Consider the following 18768-nt stretch of genomic DNA (forward strand, 5'->3'; position numbering starts at 1 on the left):
GGCGCGGTCCTGGGTGGGATTCTCACTGGGTGTGGCTGGTTGGGATTTGAGACGGTGTGACTCCGGAGACTTGGGGACGCCAGTTCCTAAATTTTCCATTTCTGTATTTTTAAATGGTAGAAACAATGAAAAGGAGAATAATATTTTGTGAAGTATGAAAATCATACATGTCAAATTTCAGTGTCCATAAATAAAAGTTTTATTGGAACATAGCCGTGCTTGATTGTGTACTGTCTATTGCTATATTTGAGCTACAAGGACAGACTCGAGTAGTTACACAGACCAGATGGCCCACGCAGCCTAAAATACAGTCAGTTCTCACTATTCACAGTAGTTATGGTCTATAAACTTGCTGCAAACACGGAATTAGTGAATACCATTCCACTGCTTCTAGGGGAAATACAGGGTTAGTTTCCTGTAAGCATCTGGTCACATTTTAGTCAACTAATGAATGCATAAGCTTATTTTATTGTGTTTCTTTTCTTTCTTTCTTTCTTTTTTTTTTTTTTTTTTTGAGATAGGGTCTTGCTCTGTCACCCATGCTGGAGTGCAGTGGTGGGATCTTGGCTCACTGCAACCTCCGCCTCCCGGGTTCCAGCAATTCTCCTGCCTCAGCCCCCAGAGTAGCTGGGAATACAGATGCATGTCACCATGCCCAGCTGATTTTTTTATTTTGTAGAGACGGAGTTTCACCATGTTGACCAGGCTGGTCTCCAACTCCTGACCTCAGGTGATCCACCCGCCTCGGCCTCCCAAAAGTGCTGGGATTACAGGCATGAGCCACCGCGCATGGCCTTATTGTGTTTCTATTTAAACATCTTAATATATATTATTGATTCATTAACATTGAACTCATGGCCAACAGCTCCATAACTCATGCCTGAATGAAGCTTATCTAACACATGTATTTTTTCTATAAGACATGACCGCTTTCTCATTCATAGGAACATCAACAGCACTTTAGCACTACTATATTTGGGGTCCCTTTGAAACAGCAAAATCACCAGCAAAAAAGCGCAAAAATATGAGAGGCCAAGGTACTAAATGGACTGCAAAAAGGGTACCTGTTTACAGTATGAGAGCTGAAATAAGAAGATAGAGGATCACTTTGTTTGACTTTGGCTGAGAACATGCCTGTTAAGGGACTCAAAAATGTTCACCGCTCTTCAGATGTCCACAAATGACCACAAAGGTGCTGCAAATATTGACTATCGGTTTATAAAAAAGTTTTAGCAAGTAGATGAATTCACAAATACAGAATCTGTGAATGAAGATTGACTGTATTTACTATCAGGCCCTTTAAAGAAAAAGTTTGCCAATCCCTGTTTTTATATGTCCCTCTTAGTTATACAGCTAGTGTTTAAAAACTACTTGAAATATTTTCCCTATGCCACCAATTATGTGTATAATTGATTGTACCCCATTAAATAAGCAAAAAGAAAAAAGAAAGCTTTCTTTATAGAAGAAGGCCAGCTAATAACTATCAAGGGTTTGATTTTACGTGGCTTAGACACTCTGCTTCAAATGCATTTATGACGTTTGGTTTTAACAAGGATTTTGCACAGTGTAGTGTTTTCCTTAAGTTCAATGTCATTTCTATATCATGGCAGCTATCATCTGCATTTAGGTAAGACAGTGACATCATTAACATGGATGCATTTTCATGGCATGAAGGCTAGCCATTGATGGGGTAATAACACAATTTATCAGTAAACGCTGAGTTTTCTTTGAAGTCAGTCTCTGATTTCTTACAGTGCTTGATGTCTGCCTTGCCTGCTAGTGACCAATTCACCTGCGTCTTTACAGAGCCTTGTTACTCACTCAGTGTAAATACAGTGGGGGAAACAAGGTTTCCCAAAGTATCCTTATGTGCAAAAGTGTTTCTTACTACTTTGGAAATACTAAGCTGAGTTTAATGTTTATTCTTTTTCTACCAACAGACACAAAAAGGACAAGTACATGCCTTAGAATATTCAATAAAATTTTCTACAGCGATATGGTTAAATACTCTTCTGTCTTCACTACTTTTTTGTTTTTACTTTACTTGGAAATTGTAATTCTCTAGGAATAATGGGGCAGGAGTCTAAAATAATACTTTGTGGGAGTGAAGTATATATTTTTTCCAAGTTAAAAAAAAAAAAAATCAGGCCAGGCGTGATGGCTGATGACTCATGCCTGTAGTCCCACATACTCGGAAGGCCGAGGCAGGAGGATAGCTTGAGCCTGTGAGATCGAGATTACAGTGAGCTATGGATCGGCCACTGCACTCTGGCCTGGGCGACAGAGCGAGACCCTGTCTCAAAAGAAAAAAAGGAAAAAAAAAAAAAAAGTCTGCGCTCCCCGGGGCCCAAGGAGAGGACCCAGGAGAGGAGTCTGGCTCCTTTTGCCTCAGACGAGTCCAGGGCGCCGGGTTAACTGGTCTAAAGTCCCAGGCGCTTTCTGGGACTGCTCAGCCACCGGCCGCTCCCGGCACCAGGGGACGCCGGATGTCCTCTGGACAATCGGCGCACTTGCCACGATCTTGGACGGGCCTCGGACCTTGACCTTAGGATTCCCCGCTCCGGCTCCGAGATGTCAGCAACGCTGATCCCTGGAGCCCGCGGGCCGCGGCTGCCGGGACAAGCCGGTGCGCATCGCCAAGGGCGGCCTGGCCTCGGAGCAGCTGGTCACGCTGCGCGCGCGTCCCTGCGCGACGAGAAGGGTGGGCTCTTCCGGGCCCACGCGCGCTACTGCGCCGACGCCCGCGGCGAGCTGGACCTGGAGCGCGCGCCCGTGCTGGGCGGCAGCTTCGTGGGGCTCGAGTCCATGGGGCTGCTGTGGGCCATGGAATCCAAGAAGCCTTTTTGGCGCTTTCTGAAGCGGGAGGTATAGATTCCCTTTATCGTGGAGTTGGAGGTGCTGGACGGCCACGACCCCGAGCCTGGACGGCTGTTGTGACAGGCGCGGCACGAGCGCGACTTCCTCCCGCAGGGGGTGCGGCGCGATTCGGTGCGCGCGGGCCGGGTGCGCGCCACGCTCTTCCTGCCGCCAGGACCTGGACCCTTCCTAGGGATCACTGGCATCTTTGGTATTGGAGGGAGCCTGTTGGAATATCGAGCCAGCCTCCCTGCTGGCCATGGCTTTGCCATGTTCGCTCTAGCTTATTATAACTTTGAAGATCTCCGCAAGAATGTGGACAACATACCCCTGGAGTACTTCGAAGAAGCCCTATGCTACATGCGTCAACATCCCCAGGTAAAAGGCCCAGGCATTGGGCCTTGGGGCATTTCTCTAGGAGCTGATATTTGTCTCTCAATGGCCTCATTCTTGAAGAATGACTCAGACACAGTTTCCATCAATGGATCCGGGATCAGTGGGAACAGAGGCATAAACTATAAGCAGAATAGCATTCCACCGTTGGGCTATGACCTGAGGAGAATCAGGGTAGCTTTCTCAGGCCTCGTGGACATCGTGGATATAAGGAATGATCTTGTAGGAGGGTATGAGAACCCCAGCATGATTTCAGTAGAGAAGGCCCAGGGCCCCATCCTTTTCATTGTTGGTCAGGATGACCATAACTGGAAGAGTGAGTTGTATGCCCAAACAGTCTCTGAAAGGTTACAGGCCCATGGAAAGGAAAAACCCCAGATCATCTGTTACCCTGGGACTGGGCTTTACACTGAGCCTCCTTACTTCCCCCTGCGCCCAGCTTCCCTTCACAAATTACTGAACAAACACATGATGTGGGTTGGGGAGCCAGGGCTCATTCTAAGGCCCAGGTAGATGCCTGGCAGCAAATTCTAGCCTTCTTCTGCAAACACCTGGGAGGTACCCAGAAAACAGCTTTCCCTAAATTGTAATGCATTTGTCTGTTGTTGACATGAGAGAGTCAAGATCAGATTCTAGTGTTCAATAACCCTATGTGAATCAGCTGTCTCCTGGATAACATTAAAGCCATGTCTTTGTCATTTAAAAAAAAAAAAATCCGCCGGGCGCAGTAGCTCACGCCTGTAATCCCAGCACTTTGGGAGGCTGAGGCGTGCAGATCATGAGGTCAGGAGTTCGAGACCAGCCTGGCCAACATGGCGAAACCCCATCTCTACAAAAAATACAAAAATTAGCCAGGAGTGGTGGTGGGCACCTGTGATCCCAGCTACTTGGGAGGCTGAGGCAGGAGAATCACTTGAACCCAGGAAGCGGAGGTTGCAGTGAGCCAAGATCATGCCATTGCACTCCATCCTGGAAGACAAGAGAAAGATTCTGTCTCAAGAAAAAAAAAATTAGTAAACTAGAAATCTCTGAACAAAGTATCATACATGTAACTTAATTTTCCCATAGATATAGGTAAAGACAAGTTGCTTAGTTACAGCCTCTATCTAGCACAGCAATCTCCTCAAAACACAAGGTAGCCGCCCGGAGAGGCCACAGAGGAAATACCTAAGAGAGATAACACTGGGGACATTTGCAATTGGAAATTAAATGACATTTTAGAAATGTACTTATCAGTGTCAAGCCTTGATAGACAGAGTGTTCACATCAGTCTGAAACCTAATACATGTTTTATATATAATAAATTTAAACAGCTTAATTCTCATCCATTCAAGATGGGAGAAAAACTAAGTTAATGTGATAAATGTATTGAGGTGTTTGGCTTTCAATCAATGCTTCCTGATACTCAAAAAGTCTTCACAGGGAAGGAACCAAATAAATGCAGAGTATGGAAAAAATGAAGCCATACACATATTACTGTGTGGTAAATGTTTCCATTGAAAGTCAAATCTTTACACTCACCAAAGCGTCTCCATAAGAGAAAAGCTGTATATTAGAAATGTAAATGTTTTTATAGCAATTGAAATCTTTACAGAGGTAGAGAAATCTAGTAATTGTTATTAGTGTAGTAGGGATTTAAGCTAAGTTCTTGTCTCATGGTAGTCATCCAGGTTCTTGATGTTTTGAACAAAGAATTGGACAAAATGCACAAAGCCACAAAACAATGAAGCAACAGAAGCACAGATTTATTGAAATCAAAGTACACTCTACAGAGTGGGAGCAGGCTCAAGCCTCAAAGAGTGCTGGTTACAGAATTTTCTGGGGTTTAAATACCCTCGAGAGGCTTCCCATTGGTTACTTGGTTATACCCTATGTAAATGAAGGAGTGGCCCACAACCAGTCTGATTGGTTGCAGAAGGCAGGACCAATCAGAGACTAAAAGGTAGTTACAAAGTTACGCCCTATGCAAATGTCTGATTGATTGCAGGAGGGGACCAATCAGAGGTACTTTCTATTTTTCATCTGCGACACAGTGCAAAGGTAGTAGCCTCTGATCCTTTTGTTACTTGGGTGTGGAGAGACGGGGTTTTCCTTTTGATTCAGTTCTAAGAAGTCAGCGGGAATGGCCTTAGGTTCCCTGCCTCCAGACCTGTTCTCCTGTCTTCACCTCCATTTATCACTAAAGAGTTCACAATACATGACCCTCCAGAAAGAGACATGTGACATTAATATGTCAGACTCAACCAGTGTCTTCACACTGGAATGACTTTATTAGTGTGAAGCTGGAGTAACATTTTATTATTAGCACAGAACGAGAAGCATTGCAGATGATAGAGCCTTTTTTGGTCACCAAGTGATGCAGCCAGTACACTGTTGACTAGCAGTGATGGTAGCAGGCCTTCTTGCCTTGGTCCTGATCTTAAAGGGAAAGATTTCGGCATTTCATCATTAAGTAAAAAATGTGTTGTTGGTTTTTTGAAACAGGGTCTCCCTCTGTCGCCTAGGTTGGAGTGCAATGGTGCCATCAGGGCTCACTGCAGCCTCTAACTCCTAGGCTCAAGTAGTTCTCCTGACTCAGCCTCCTGAGTAGCTGGGACAAGCACCACCACACCCAGCTAATTTTTAAAATTTTTTGTAGAGATGAGGTCTCACTATATTGCCCAGGCTGGTCTCAAACTCCTGGGCTCAAGTAATCCTCCTGCCTCAGCCTCCCAAAGTGCTGGGATTACAGGTGTGAGGCACCGTGCCCATCAAAAAATGCGCTTAAATTTCTCCCTGGATATCCTTTCTTAGAAGTTTCCTTGTATCTCTATTTTTCCAAGAGGCTTGATGATGATTGGATTTGAAATTCTATCATCTTTTCTGTATCTTTTGAGATGATCCTGGGGTTCTTTCTAAATTAATACGTTAATGTGGGGAATCATATTAACTGATTTTTAAATAATAAGTCAAACTTGCATTTCTGGAATAAATATCTCAAATTGGTCATAATCTAGTTGGCTAAAAATTAATAAAGTTGTTTCCTTAATGATTTAGATAAGAACTTTGCATCTACCTTCATGAATACAACTGCCCCGTAATTTTCTTTTCTCATACTGTCTTTGAGAGATTTTGAAATCAAGGTGATATTTTCTTTCTTTGCTTTTTTTTTTTTTTTTGAGAAAAAGTCTCTCTCTGTTGCTCAAGCTGGAGTGCAGTGGCATGATCTCAGCCTATGGCAACCTCCAACTCCTGGGTTCAAGAGATTCTCTTGCCTCAGCCTCCTGAGTAGCTGGGACTACAGGCACATGCCACCATGCCCAGCTAATTTTTGTGTTTTTAGTAGAGACGGGGTTTCACTATGTTGGCCAGGCTGGTCTTGAACTCCTGACCTCATGATCCACCCATCTCTGCCTCCTAAAGTGCTGGGATTACAGGTGATCATATTTTCATTAAAGAAGTCACTGTTTCTGCCTTTTTATTCTCTGGGAAAGTTTACTATGTAAGATTGGAATTATTCTTAACCTGAATGAGTTGGTAGAACTTTTCAATTAAATCATTTGGAACTGAAAGTCTCTTTCTGGGATGCTATTTGCTGATAGTCATTCCAAAAACTTCTATGCCAAAAAAGCCACACACTAAGTATCTTGGTTCATGGTCTACTCAGTGTAACACACAATACATATCTCCCTGAAGCCAAGGAAAAGGCCACCTTCCACCCTTCAGGGAACAGCAATGAGTTCAGGGAACAGTAATCTCTTTCTCAATTCCAGCTGGTCTTACTTATAGTTCTTGTATGCCAGATTCCCTTTTGTATCTTTTGTACCTTTGTGGATTTGATTACAAGTGGGGTCACAATTGTGGATAGCCTGAAGATATAAGAAATGTCTATTGTGAGAAGGTAATGAAGGAGAGTTGGTGACCAGCAGGATGAGAGCTTTAGCCATGGGGCTAATAAGACAGAGCCAAGTCAGCAGGGACATAAGATGTAAGAGGGCTGTGGTGCTCGGGTAGAACTGGATAAAGGATGGGTGAGCGGGAGTTAAAAGTTCCATGTCATAACACCAGGAAAGCAATAAAAATGTTTTTATTGTGGCAAAATATACATAATATAAAAAGTCACCATTTTTAAGCATTTTTAAAGCATAACATTTAGAGGCACTTAGTGAATTCACAGTGTTTTTTTGTTTTTGTTTTTGTTTTTTGAGACAGAGTCTTGCATTGTTGCCCAGTCTGGAGTCTGGAGTGCAGCGGCACGATCTTGGCTCGCTGCAACCTCCGCCTGTGCCTCCCGGATTCAAGCCATTCTCCTGCCTCAGCCTCCCGAGTAGCTGGGATTGCAGGTGCCCGCCACCACACCGAGCTAATTTTTGTATTTTAGTAGAGACGGGGTTTCACCGTGTTGGCCAGGCTGGTCTTGAACTCCCGACCTCGTGATTCACCTGCCTCAGCCTCCCAAAGTGCTGGGATTACAGGCGTGAGCCACCGTGCCCGGCTGAATTCACAGTGTTCTTTCATCACCACTATCTAGTTCCAGAATATTTAATCACCACCCCCCCAAAAATAAAAATAAAAATAAAAGCCACTGATAAGGTTCGGCTCTGTGTCCCTACCTAAATCACATCTCAAATTGTAATCCCCATAATCCCCATGTGTTGAAAGAGGGACTTGATGGGAGGTGATTGGATCATAGGGGCAGTTTCCCCTATGCTGTTTTTGTGATGGTGAGTGAGTTCTCACCAGATCTGATGGTTTTAAAAGTGTTTGACAGTTCCTCCTGCACACTCTCTCTCTCACCTGCTGCCATGTAAGACGTGCTTGTTTCCCCTTCCGTCATGATTGTAAGTTTCCTGAGGTCTCCCTAGCCATGCGGAACTGTGAGTCAATTAAACTTCCTTTCTTTATAAATTACACAGTCTCGGGCAGTTCTTTATAGCAATGTGAAAACGAACTAATATATCCACATATCTTCTAAGTTTTTTTCCATTCCTTACTTCCTCCAGCCATGGAAGCTACTAATCTGCTTTCTGTCTCTATGAATTTGCCTGTTCTAGATACTTTCATACAATATGAGCCCTTTTATGTCTGACTCCTTTCACTTAGCATGTTTTGAATATTCATCCATGCTGTAGCATACATCAATACTTTATTTCTTTTTCTAGCTGAATACTATTCCATTGTATGAATGTACCACATTTTGTTGATCCATCAGTAGATAGAAGTGCGTTGTTTCTACCTTTTGGCTATTGTGAATATTGCTGCCATAAACTTTGTGGACAAGTTTTTGTTTAAACACTCATTTTCAATTCTTTTAGGTATATACTCAATATATATAAGTGGACCAGGCATGGTGGCTCACACCTGTAATCTCAGGCCTTTGGAAGGCTGACGTGGGCAGATCACTTGAGGCCAGGATTTCGAGACCAGCCTGGCCAACATGGTGAAACTCTGCTCTACTAAAAGTACAAAAATTAGCTGGGCATGGTGGCATGCACCTGTAATCCCAGCTACTTGGGAAGCTGAGGCATGCAAATCACTTAAACTCAAGAAGGGGAGGTTGCAGTAAGCCAAGATTGCACTCCAGCCTGGGCAACAGTGCAAGATTCTGTCTTAAAGAAAAAGAAGTCTTTAAAAAATAATATATAGCATATTTATATATATATACACACATATGCACAAAGCATATATATATATATGGAATTCCTGAGTCATACAGTAATTTTATGTTTAATTTATTGAGTAACCACCAAACTTTTTTCCACAGCAGCTACACCATTTACATTTCCATAAACAAAGTATGATAGTTCCAATTGCGCTACAGTCTTACTAGCACTTATTTTCCTTTAAAAAAAAAAAATTATTGGCCGGACGCGGTGGCTCATGCCTGTAATCCCAACACTTTGGGAGGCTGAGGTGGGCAGATCACGAGGTCAGGAGTTTGAGACCAGTGTGACCAACATGGTGAAACCCTGTCTCTACTAAAAGTACAAAAATCAGGTGGGCATGGTGCCGCATGCCTGTAATCCCAGCTGCTCAGAAGGCTGGGGCAGGAGAAACGCTTGAACCCAGGAGGCGGAGGTTGCAGTGAGCCAACATCTCACCACTGCGCTCCAGCCTGGGCGACAGAGTGAGGCTCCGTCTCAAAAAAAAAAAAAGATTTGTCCTTGAATGTTCATAGTAGTTTCATTCACACTGCCAAAAACTGGACACTACCCATTCTCTGTCCACTGGTAAACAGATAAACAAATTGGAAGATGTCCAAAAAATGCAATATTACTCAGAAAACAAAGAATAATTTACTGATATATGCAACAACATGAATGAATCTCAAAAGCACTATGTTAAGTACAAGAAGCTTTACATAAAAGATTACATACTGTATGATTCTATTTATATGAAATTCTAGAAAAAGTACAACTATTGTGGACAGGAAGCAGAACAGTGGCCTTCAGGGGCTGGGGCAGGGATTGGGGAGGAGCCAGACTGCAAAAGTGCAAGAGTGGCCGGGCGCCCTGGCTCATGCCTGTAATCCCAGCACTTTAGGAGGCTGAGGCAGGTGGATCACCTGAGGTGAGGAGTTGGAGACCAGGCTGGCCAACATGGAGAAACCCTATCTCTACTAAAAATACAAAATTAGCTGGTCATGGTTGTGCACACCTGTAATCCCAGCTACTTGGCAGGCTGAGGTAGGAGAATCGCTTGAACCTGGGAGGTGGAGGTTGCATTGAGCTGAGATTGTGCTACTGCACTCCAGCCTGGGCAACATGAGGCGCTGGGTGCAGTGGCTTATGCCTGTAATCCCAGCACTTTGGGAACCTGAGGTGGGCAGATCACTTGTGGTCAGGAGTTCGAGAGGAGCCTGGCCAACATGGTAAAACCCTGTCTCTACTAAAAATACAAAAATTAGCTGGGCGCAGTGGCGCTGTAGTCTCAGCTACTCTGGAGGTGGGGAGAGAAGGTGCAGTGGGACAGTGAGACAAGATCATGCCATTGCACTCCAGCCTGAGCAACACAGTGAGACTCTCCAAAAAAAAAAAAAAAAAAAAAAAAAAAAAAAAAAAAAGGACATGAGGGAGCTTTCTGAGTTGATGGAAGTTCTGTATATCATGATTGCGGTTGTGAAAGGAACACATCTTGGGCCCCCAAAATCACTAAAGTAAAGAGAAAAGTCGAGCTGGGAACTGCTTGGGACAAACCTGCTTCCCATTCTATTCAAAGTCATTCCTCTGCTCACTGAGATAAATGCATATCTGATTGCCTCTTTGGAGAGGCTCATCAGAAACTCAAAAGAATGCAACCATGGCCAGGCACGGCGGCTCATGCCTGTAATCCCAGCACTTTGGGAGGCCAAGCCGGGCGGATCACCTGAGGTCAGGAGTTCAAGACATGGCCAAACCCTGTCTCTACTAAAAATACAAAAAAATTAGCTGGGCGTCGTGGTGGGCACCTGTAATCCCAGCTCAGGAGGCTGAGGCAGGAGAATCGCTTGAACCCGGGAGGCAGACATTGCAGTGAGCCGAGATCATGCCACTGCACTCCAGCCTGGGAGACAAGAGTGAAACTGCGTCTCAAAAAAAAAAAAAAAGCCATAAATAAAAAGAATGCAACCGTTTGTCTCTCACCTACCTGTGACCTGTGCTACCTTTGTGGACCGAACCAATGTTCATTTTACATATATTGATTGATGTCTCATATCCTCCTAAAATGTTTAAAACCAAGCTGTGCTCTGACCACCTTGGGCATGTGTCATCAGGACCTCCTAAGGCTGTGTCACGGACGCATGTCCTCAACCTTGGCAAAATAAACTTTCTTTTTTATTTGAGACGGAGTCTCACTCTGTCGCCCAGGCTGGAGTGCAGTGGCGAGATCTCGGCTCACTGCAACCTCTGCCTCTCGGTTTCAAGCGATTCTCCTGCCTCAGCCTTCTGAGTAGCTGGGACTACAGGCGCCCGTCACCATGCCTGGCTAATTTATTTATTTTTATTTTTTATTTTTTATTTTTAGTAGAGCCGGGATTTCACCATGTTGGCCAGGCTCGTCTCAAACTCCTGACCTCATGGTCCGCCTACCTCGGCTTCCCGAAGTGCTGGGATTGCAGGCGTGAGCCACCGTGCCCGGCGGCAAAATAAACTTTCTAAATTAACTGAGACCGCTCTCAGATTTTCGAGGTTCACTGGTAATAATTACATGATTGCATGTATGTCAAAACTCATCAAATTGTACACTTAAAATTGATAAATTTTGTTGCATGCAAATTTTCCCTCAATAAAGCTGATTAAACAAAACAAAAACAGAAGCACCAAGATTCTAGAAAAATTGTGCCTCCAGCAGTAGTTTTTGAATCTTCCAAAATCCCCAAATAAAAATAGAGCAATCAGACAGCAAAACCAAAAGCTTGTTGACAGCATTCAAACAAAACTACGTGAGATAATGTGATGGGCTGAATTGCATGCTTCCAAAATTCGTATGTTTAAGCTGTAACCACCAGTACCTCACAATGTGAGTGTATTCGGAGGTGCAGCCTTCAAAGAGATGATTAAGCTAAAATGAGGTAGTTAGGGTGGGTCCTAATCCTATATGACTGTTGTCCTTATTTTATCTTTTTTTTTTTTTTTTTTTTGAGACAAGAGTCTCACTCTGTCACACAGGCTGGAGTGCAGTGGCTTGATCTTGGCTCACTGTAAACTGCACCTCCTGGGTTCAATGATTCTCATGCCTCAGCCTCCCAAGTAGCGGGGACTGCAGGCACGCACCACCATGCCTGGCTAATTTTTGTATTTTTAGTAGAGACGGGGTTTCGCCATGTTGCCCAGGCTGGTCTCCAACTCCTGGCTTCAGGTGATCCACCCGCCTCAGCCTCCCAAAGTGCTGGGATTACAGGTGTGAGCCACCATGCCCAGCCTGGTGTCCTTATTTTAAAAAAGGAAATTTGTATATGCTGAGGCACCCTAGGGATGTGCACACGCAGCATAAATGCCGTGTGAAAATCCAGCAAGAAGGCAGTTGTCTGCAAGCCAAGGAGAGAGGCCTTAGGATAAACCAGACCTGCCAACACCTTGATCTGTGACGAAAAGCCTCTAGAGCTGTGAGAAAATAAAGTTATGTTTAAGCTACCCAGCTGTGGTAATCTGTTACAGCAGTACCAGCAAACTAATAAAAGAAATGTCCCCATGAGCCCCCAAATATAAGCAGATGAGAACAATCATAAACATCACAATACCTGCATGGTGGACCTGAGCATCTGTGAAGGAGGCAGCCGAGGGAAGTGATGGGGCATCTGAAATCATCTGAAAACAGAAGAGCCTCAAAACCAGTATTAAAACACAGAGGGGGTTGGGCACGGTGGCTCATGCCTGTAATCCCAGCACTTTGGGAGGCCGAGGCAGGCGGATCACGAGGTCAGGAGTTCAAGACCAGCCTGGCCAACGTGGCGAAACCCTGTTGTACTAAATAAATATTTAGTATAATAAATATTTTGTACTAAAAATACAAAATTAGCTGGGCATGGTGGCAGGTACCTGTAATCCCAGCTACTCAGGAGGCTGAGGCAGGAGAATCGCTTGAACCCGGGAGGCAGAGGTTGCAGTGAGCCAAGATTGTGCCTCTGCACTCCAACCTGGGTGACAGAGCAAGATTCCATCTCGAAAAACAAAACAAAACAAAACAAAAAAACACAGAGGGCCATGCTGACAGCAGCAGCAGAGAGGGGTTGAGGCTTTTCCTACACCAACAGGAGGGGAGTGCAAGTGGTCCGCGAGGGAAGACCTGAAGGGGCCAGTGAACTCTTCGCTGTGACAGCTCTTAAAACCGACAGCCAAAATTCCTTTCCATCTCTAAATAAATAAATAAATAATAAGCAACACCAGCCAGGCATGGTGGCTCATGCCCGTAATCCCAACATTTTGGGAGGCTGAGGTGGGTGGATCACTTGAGGTCAGGAGTTCAAGACCAGCCTGGCCAACATGGTGACACCCCGTTTCTACTACAAACACACAAAAAATTAGATGGGCATGGTGGTGCACTAAATCCCAGCTACTTGGAAGGCTGAGGCAGGAGGATCATTTGAGCCTTGGAGGTGGAGGTTGCAATGAGCTGAGATTCCACCACCGCACTCTAGCCTGGGTGACAGAGTGAGACTCTGTCTTAAAAAATAAAATTAAACGTAATCCCAGCACTTTGGGAGGCAGAGGTGGGCCGATCACGAGGTCTGGAGTTTGAGACCAGCCTGGCCAACATGGTGAAATTCCGTCTCTACTAAAAATACAAAAAGGCGTGGTGGTACACGCCTTTAGTCCCAGCTACTTGGGAGGCTGAGGCAGAAGAATGGCTTGAACCCGGGAGGCGGAGGTTGCAGTGAGCCGAAATCGTGCCATTGAACGCCAGCCTGGGCGACAGAGCAAGACTCCATCTCAATAAATAAATAAATTAATTAATAAAATTTTTAAAAAACAACAGAAAAGTATCAAGCATGAATTCCCTAAGAGTTACAATTTAAAAGAGAGAATAAGGAACACAATAACATTCCTCCAGACAATAAAAGCATATCAGAAAGCCATGCCCACAGGAGATCAGAACTGGAACTTGCTATTTCAGACTGAGCTAAAATTTCATTAACAAAATGATACAAGATATGAAAGAACAAAATCAGTTAGAATCAGAAAATCTGGGAAATGAGGTAATAATTCTGAAAATAATTCAAATAAAAATCATTTCAGAAATGAAAACTAAACTAAAAGGACCACCACAAAGAATAAACACAACAAATGTTTAAGAGAAACTGAAGGTAAAAATGAGGAAAATTTCTTTTGTTTGGAGCAAACTCATTAACTGAAAAATGAGGATAATTTCTTTCTTTCTTTTTTTTTTTTTGAGATGGAGTTTTGCTCTTTCGCCCAGGCTGCAGTGCAGTGGCAGATCTCGGCTCACTGCAACCTCTGCTTTCCGGTTTCAAGCGATTCTCCTGCTTCAGCCTCCTGAGTACTGGGATTACAGGCACCCACCACCACGCCCAGCTTATTTTTGTATTTTTGATAGAGACGGGGTTTCACCATGTTGGCCAGGCTGGTCTCGAACTCCTGACCTCGTGATCCACCCGCCTCGGCCTCCCAAAGTGCTGGGATAACAGGTGTGAGCCACCGCGCCAGGCCAAAATGAGGATCATTTCTAAAATTGGATGGAAATGAAGAAAGTGACCAAAAAAAAAAAAAAAAGACCTGAGAGAAAGAGACAAACATAGAAGACAGTTCAAGAAGATCAAATACATAAATAGAAGTTTCTAAAGAATGAAGCCAAAGCAAAAGAAAAGAACAAATACTAAAATGTTATAATTATAATAAAACATTTTCTGAAATAAAAAAGATGTGTATCACTAGTGAGAGGTATAAGTGACTTAAAAAGCAACAAAAATCAGGTTGTCATTTACCTTCTGACAGTTGTAAATAGTAAGTAGAAAATAGAGTAACAGGCCGGGTGCAGTGGCTCACTTTGGAGGCTGAGGTGGGCGGATGACTTGAGGTCAGGAGTTCAAGACCAGCCTGGCCAATATGGTGAAACCCCATCTCTAAAAAACAAATACAAAAAAATTAGCCTGGCTTGATGGCGAGCTCCTGTAATCCCAGCTACTTGGGAGGCTGAGGCAGGAGAATTGCTTGAACCTGGGAGACAGAGGTTGCAGTGAGCCGTGATCATGCCACTGCACTCTAGCCTGGGAAACAGAGCAACGCTCTGTCTCAAAAAAAAAAAGAAAAAGAAAAAGAAAGAAAAGAAAATAGAATAACATATTTTACATACTCACTGCAAGAAAAGATATGGCAAATATTTTATATCCAGCATAGCAAAATCAAATACTTTTATCAACATATGAGTGTCAGGGACTCTTGTTGGTTAAAAGACTTAAAAGACATGTCAAGTAATAAAAAAGGGAAGGCAAAAGCATTTAGGGATGTGCAAATGGATAATAATATTATAAAGGAACACAAGGAAGTGATCACTATAAAAGTTAGGAGAGGGATGGGCTCAGTGGCTCACGCCTGTAATCCCAGTACTTTGGGAGGCCACGGCAAGTGGATCACCTGAGGTTGGGAGTTCGAGACCAGCCTGGCCAACATGGCGAAATCCCGTCTCTAACAGAAATATAAAAATTAGCCAGGTGTGGTGGCGAATGCCTGTGATCCCAGCTACTCAGGAGGCTGAGGCAGGAGAATGCTTGAACCCCGGAGGTAGAAGTTGCAGTGAGCCATGATTGTGCCACTGCACTCCAGCGTGGGCGACAGAGTGAGACTCTGTCTCAAAAAAATAAAAAATAAAAAAAAAGAGAGTGGAACTGGTTACTTTTGAGGACAGGGAACACAGAGGAACTTCTAGATTATCTAGCAAAGTTCTATTTCTTGACCTGAGTTCTGGTTACACAGGTATTCGTCTTGTAACAATTCATTTGGCTATATTTTTATGTTATAGTTTTGTTTTTCTATATCTATGTTTTATTCTTACAATTTAAAAAGTTTAAAAACCCGAGACTTAGAAATTGTCACTTTTCCCCTCCCTCAAAACATGGAAACATGGAAAGGAAGAGGCATAAAGGTCAGTGCTGAATTTATCTCCTTAAAACGTGTATCGAGAGGCCAGGTGTGGTGGCTCACGCCTGTAATCCCAGTATTTTGGGAGGCCGAGGCGGTGGATCACATGAGGTCAGGAGTTCGAGACCAGCCTGACCAATATGGTGAAACTCTGTCTCTACTAAAACTACCAACATTAGCCAGGTGTGGTGGTGGGTGCCTGTAGTTCCAGCTACTTGGGAGGCTGAGGCAGGAGAATCACTTGTACCAGGGAGGCGGAGCTTGCAGTGAGCCGAGATTGTGCCACTGCACTCCAGCCTAGGCAACAGAGCGAGACTCCATCTCAAAAAAAGAAGAAGTAGAAAAGAAGAAGAAGAGGAAGAAGGAAGAAGGATGAAGGAAGAAGGAAGAAGGAGAAGGAGAAGGAGAAGGAAGAAGGAAGAAGGAAGAAGAAGAAAAGAAGAAGGAGAAGAAGAAGAAGGAGAAGAAGGAGAAGAAGGAGAAGAAGGAGAAGAAGGAGAAGAAGAAGAAGAAGAAGGAAGAAGAAGGAAGAAGGAGAAGAAGAAGAAGAAGAAGAAGAAGAGGAGGAGGAGGAGGAGGAGGAGGAAGAGGAGGAGAGGAAGAGGAAGAGGAAGAGGAAGAAGAAGAAGAAGAAGAAGAAGAAGAAGAAGATATGTATAGGGACCTGTAAAAATGACATAGATTTTCAAAAGAATCAAATAAAACTTTCATATGTGAAAAGTACAATAATGAAAATTAAATGCTGGCCAAATGCAGTGGCTCACACCTATAATCCCAGTACTTTGGGTGGGAGGATTGCTTGATCCCAGGAGTTTGAGACCAGCCTAGGCAATATGGCAAGACCCTATCTCTAAATAAACTATAATAAACGAAACTAAAATACAATAAAATAAAATTAGCTGGGCATGGTGGTGCATGCCTGCTACTTAGGAGGCTGGGGCGGAAGGTAGAGGCTGCAATGAGCTATGATCATACCACTACACTCTGGCCTGGGTGACAGAGTGAGACCCCTTCTCAAAAAAAAAAAAAAAAAAAGATACGTAGGACAGAGTGAGAAGGTCAAACATATTTTTAGTTGGAGTTCCAATTAAACATCAATATTAGAAGAAACAATAGCTAGCAGGGCACGGTGACTCACGCCTGTAATCCCAGCACTTTGGGAGGCCGAGGTGGGTGGATCACAAGGTCAAGAGTTCGAGACCAGCCTGGCCAACATAGTGAAACCCCGGCTCTACTAAAAATACAAAAATTAATTGGGCATGGTGGTGCGTGCCTGTAATCCCAGCTAGTCGGGAGGCTGAGGCAGGAAAATTGGTTGAACCTTGGAGGCGGAGGATGCAGTGAGCCGAGATCGCACCACTGCACTCCAGCCTCGGCGACAGAGCGAGACTCTGGCTCAAAAACAAAAAGAAGAAGAAACAATAGCCGAACAATTTCCAAAGATCATGAAAGTCCCTAAACCATTGACTCAAATCTCTTAACCTAGACCCATCATGGAGAAACTGCAGAAAAACCAAAGATAATGAGAAAATCTTAGAGCAGCAAAAGTAAAAAGGATAAATTACCTTCAAAGTAGTCATTAGACTGACAGCTGACTTCTCATAGCAGTAATAAAAGTCAAGAATGAAATGATAGCTTCAATGTACTGGAAAAAAAAAGCCCAATGTAGAGTTTCATCAATGGACATAAGGAAAATGATGTCAAATGGAAATATTGTTATGCAAGAAGGAATGGAAAGCAATTTAGGAATTATGGGGGCAAATGTGAATAAATATTGATTATAAAAAGCAATAATATTGGCTGGGCACGGTGGCTCACATCTGTAGTAGCACTTTCAGAGGCTGAAGCAGGAGGATTGCTTAAGACCAGCCTGGATAACATGGAGAAACCCCATCTCTACAAAACGTACAAAAATTAGCTGGTCATGGTGGCGCATGCCTGAGAAAGAGATAATAAAAATACAAGAGAACAATAATCCACATTGAAAGTAGGTGAATACATGTAGCTAGAGTAGCCTAAGTACTTTCTATTGTCGTGGGAATGAATAAAGGTGTGAACTGCGAAAGCTGTGAGATTCAAAACAGGGTCACTTGTGTCAAACCCTGGCAAATTAAGCCAGGGGAAGGCCATAAAGAGAGAGCTCTCACACACAATCTGACTGATAACAGGCAAATATTTCACAAGAAATTTTTCCAGACTGCAGCTTACTTCATGAGTCACACAAGCCCAGCTACCTGCTTATACAAAAACACTTGCCTATTTCAAAATTGGCTCACAAACCCAATCCAAAACAGCAAGGACCTAAACATTACTCTGAGATTACAAATCCTACCTGGCAACTAATGACGCACACCAATCAGAACTCTCCAGCTCTTGTAAAACACTGCCAGCACCAATACATTTTATTTATTTGTTTGTTTGTTTATTTATTTAGAGACAGAGTCTGGCTCTGTCACCCAGGCTGCAGTGCAGTGGGAGACTTCTGCCTCCCAGGCTCAAGCAATCCTCCCACCTCAGCCTCCCAAGTAGCTGAGACTACAGGCATGCACCACCATGCCCAGCTATTTTTTGTTTTTTGGGTTTTTATTATTATTATTATTATTTTTTGAGACGGAGTCTTGCTCTGTCACCCAGGCTGGAGTGCAACTCACCACAACCTCCGCCTTCTGGGTTCAAGCGATTCTTCTGCCTCAACCTCTCAAGTAGCTGGGACTACAGGCACTCGCCACCATGCCTAGCTAGCGTTTGTATTTTTAGTAGAGAGGGGCTTTCACCATATTGACCAGGCTGGTCTTAAACTCCTGACCTTGTGATCCACCTGCCTCAGCCTCCTAAAGTGCTGGGATTACAGGCGTGAGTCACCGAGCCCAGCCTAATTTTTGTATTTTTAGAAGAGACAGGATTCCACCAAGTTGCCCAGGCTGGTCTCAAACTCCTGGGCTCAAAGCATCCACCTGCCTCAACC

General features: G+C 43.9%; 1 pseudogene; it reads left to right on the forward strand.

The window, feature by feature from the left end:
* The first annotated feature begins 2571 nt into the window (after positions 1 to 2571).
* LOC129019554 (peroxisomal succinyl-coenzyme A thioesterase-like) lies at positions 2572 to 3839 on the forward strand (annotated as a pseudogene).
* The last annotated feature ends 14929 nt before the right edge of the window (positions 3840 to 18768 follow it).

Source organism: Pongo pygmaeus, chromosome 20, assembly GCF_028885625.2.
Source record: "Pongo pygmaeus isolate AG05252 chromosome 20, NHGRI_mPonPyg2-v2.0_pri, whole genome shotgun sequence".
NCBI lineage: Eukaryota > Metazoa > Chordata > Mammalia > Primates > Hominidae > Pongo > Pongo pygmaeus.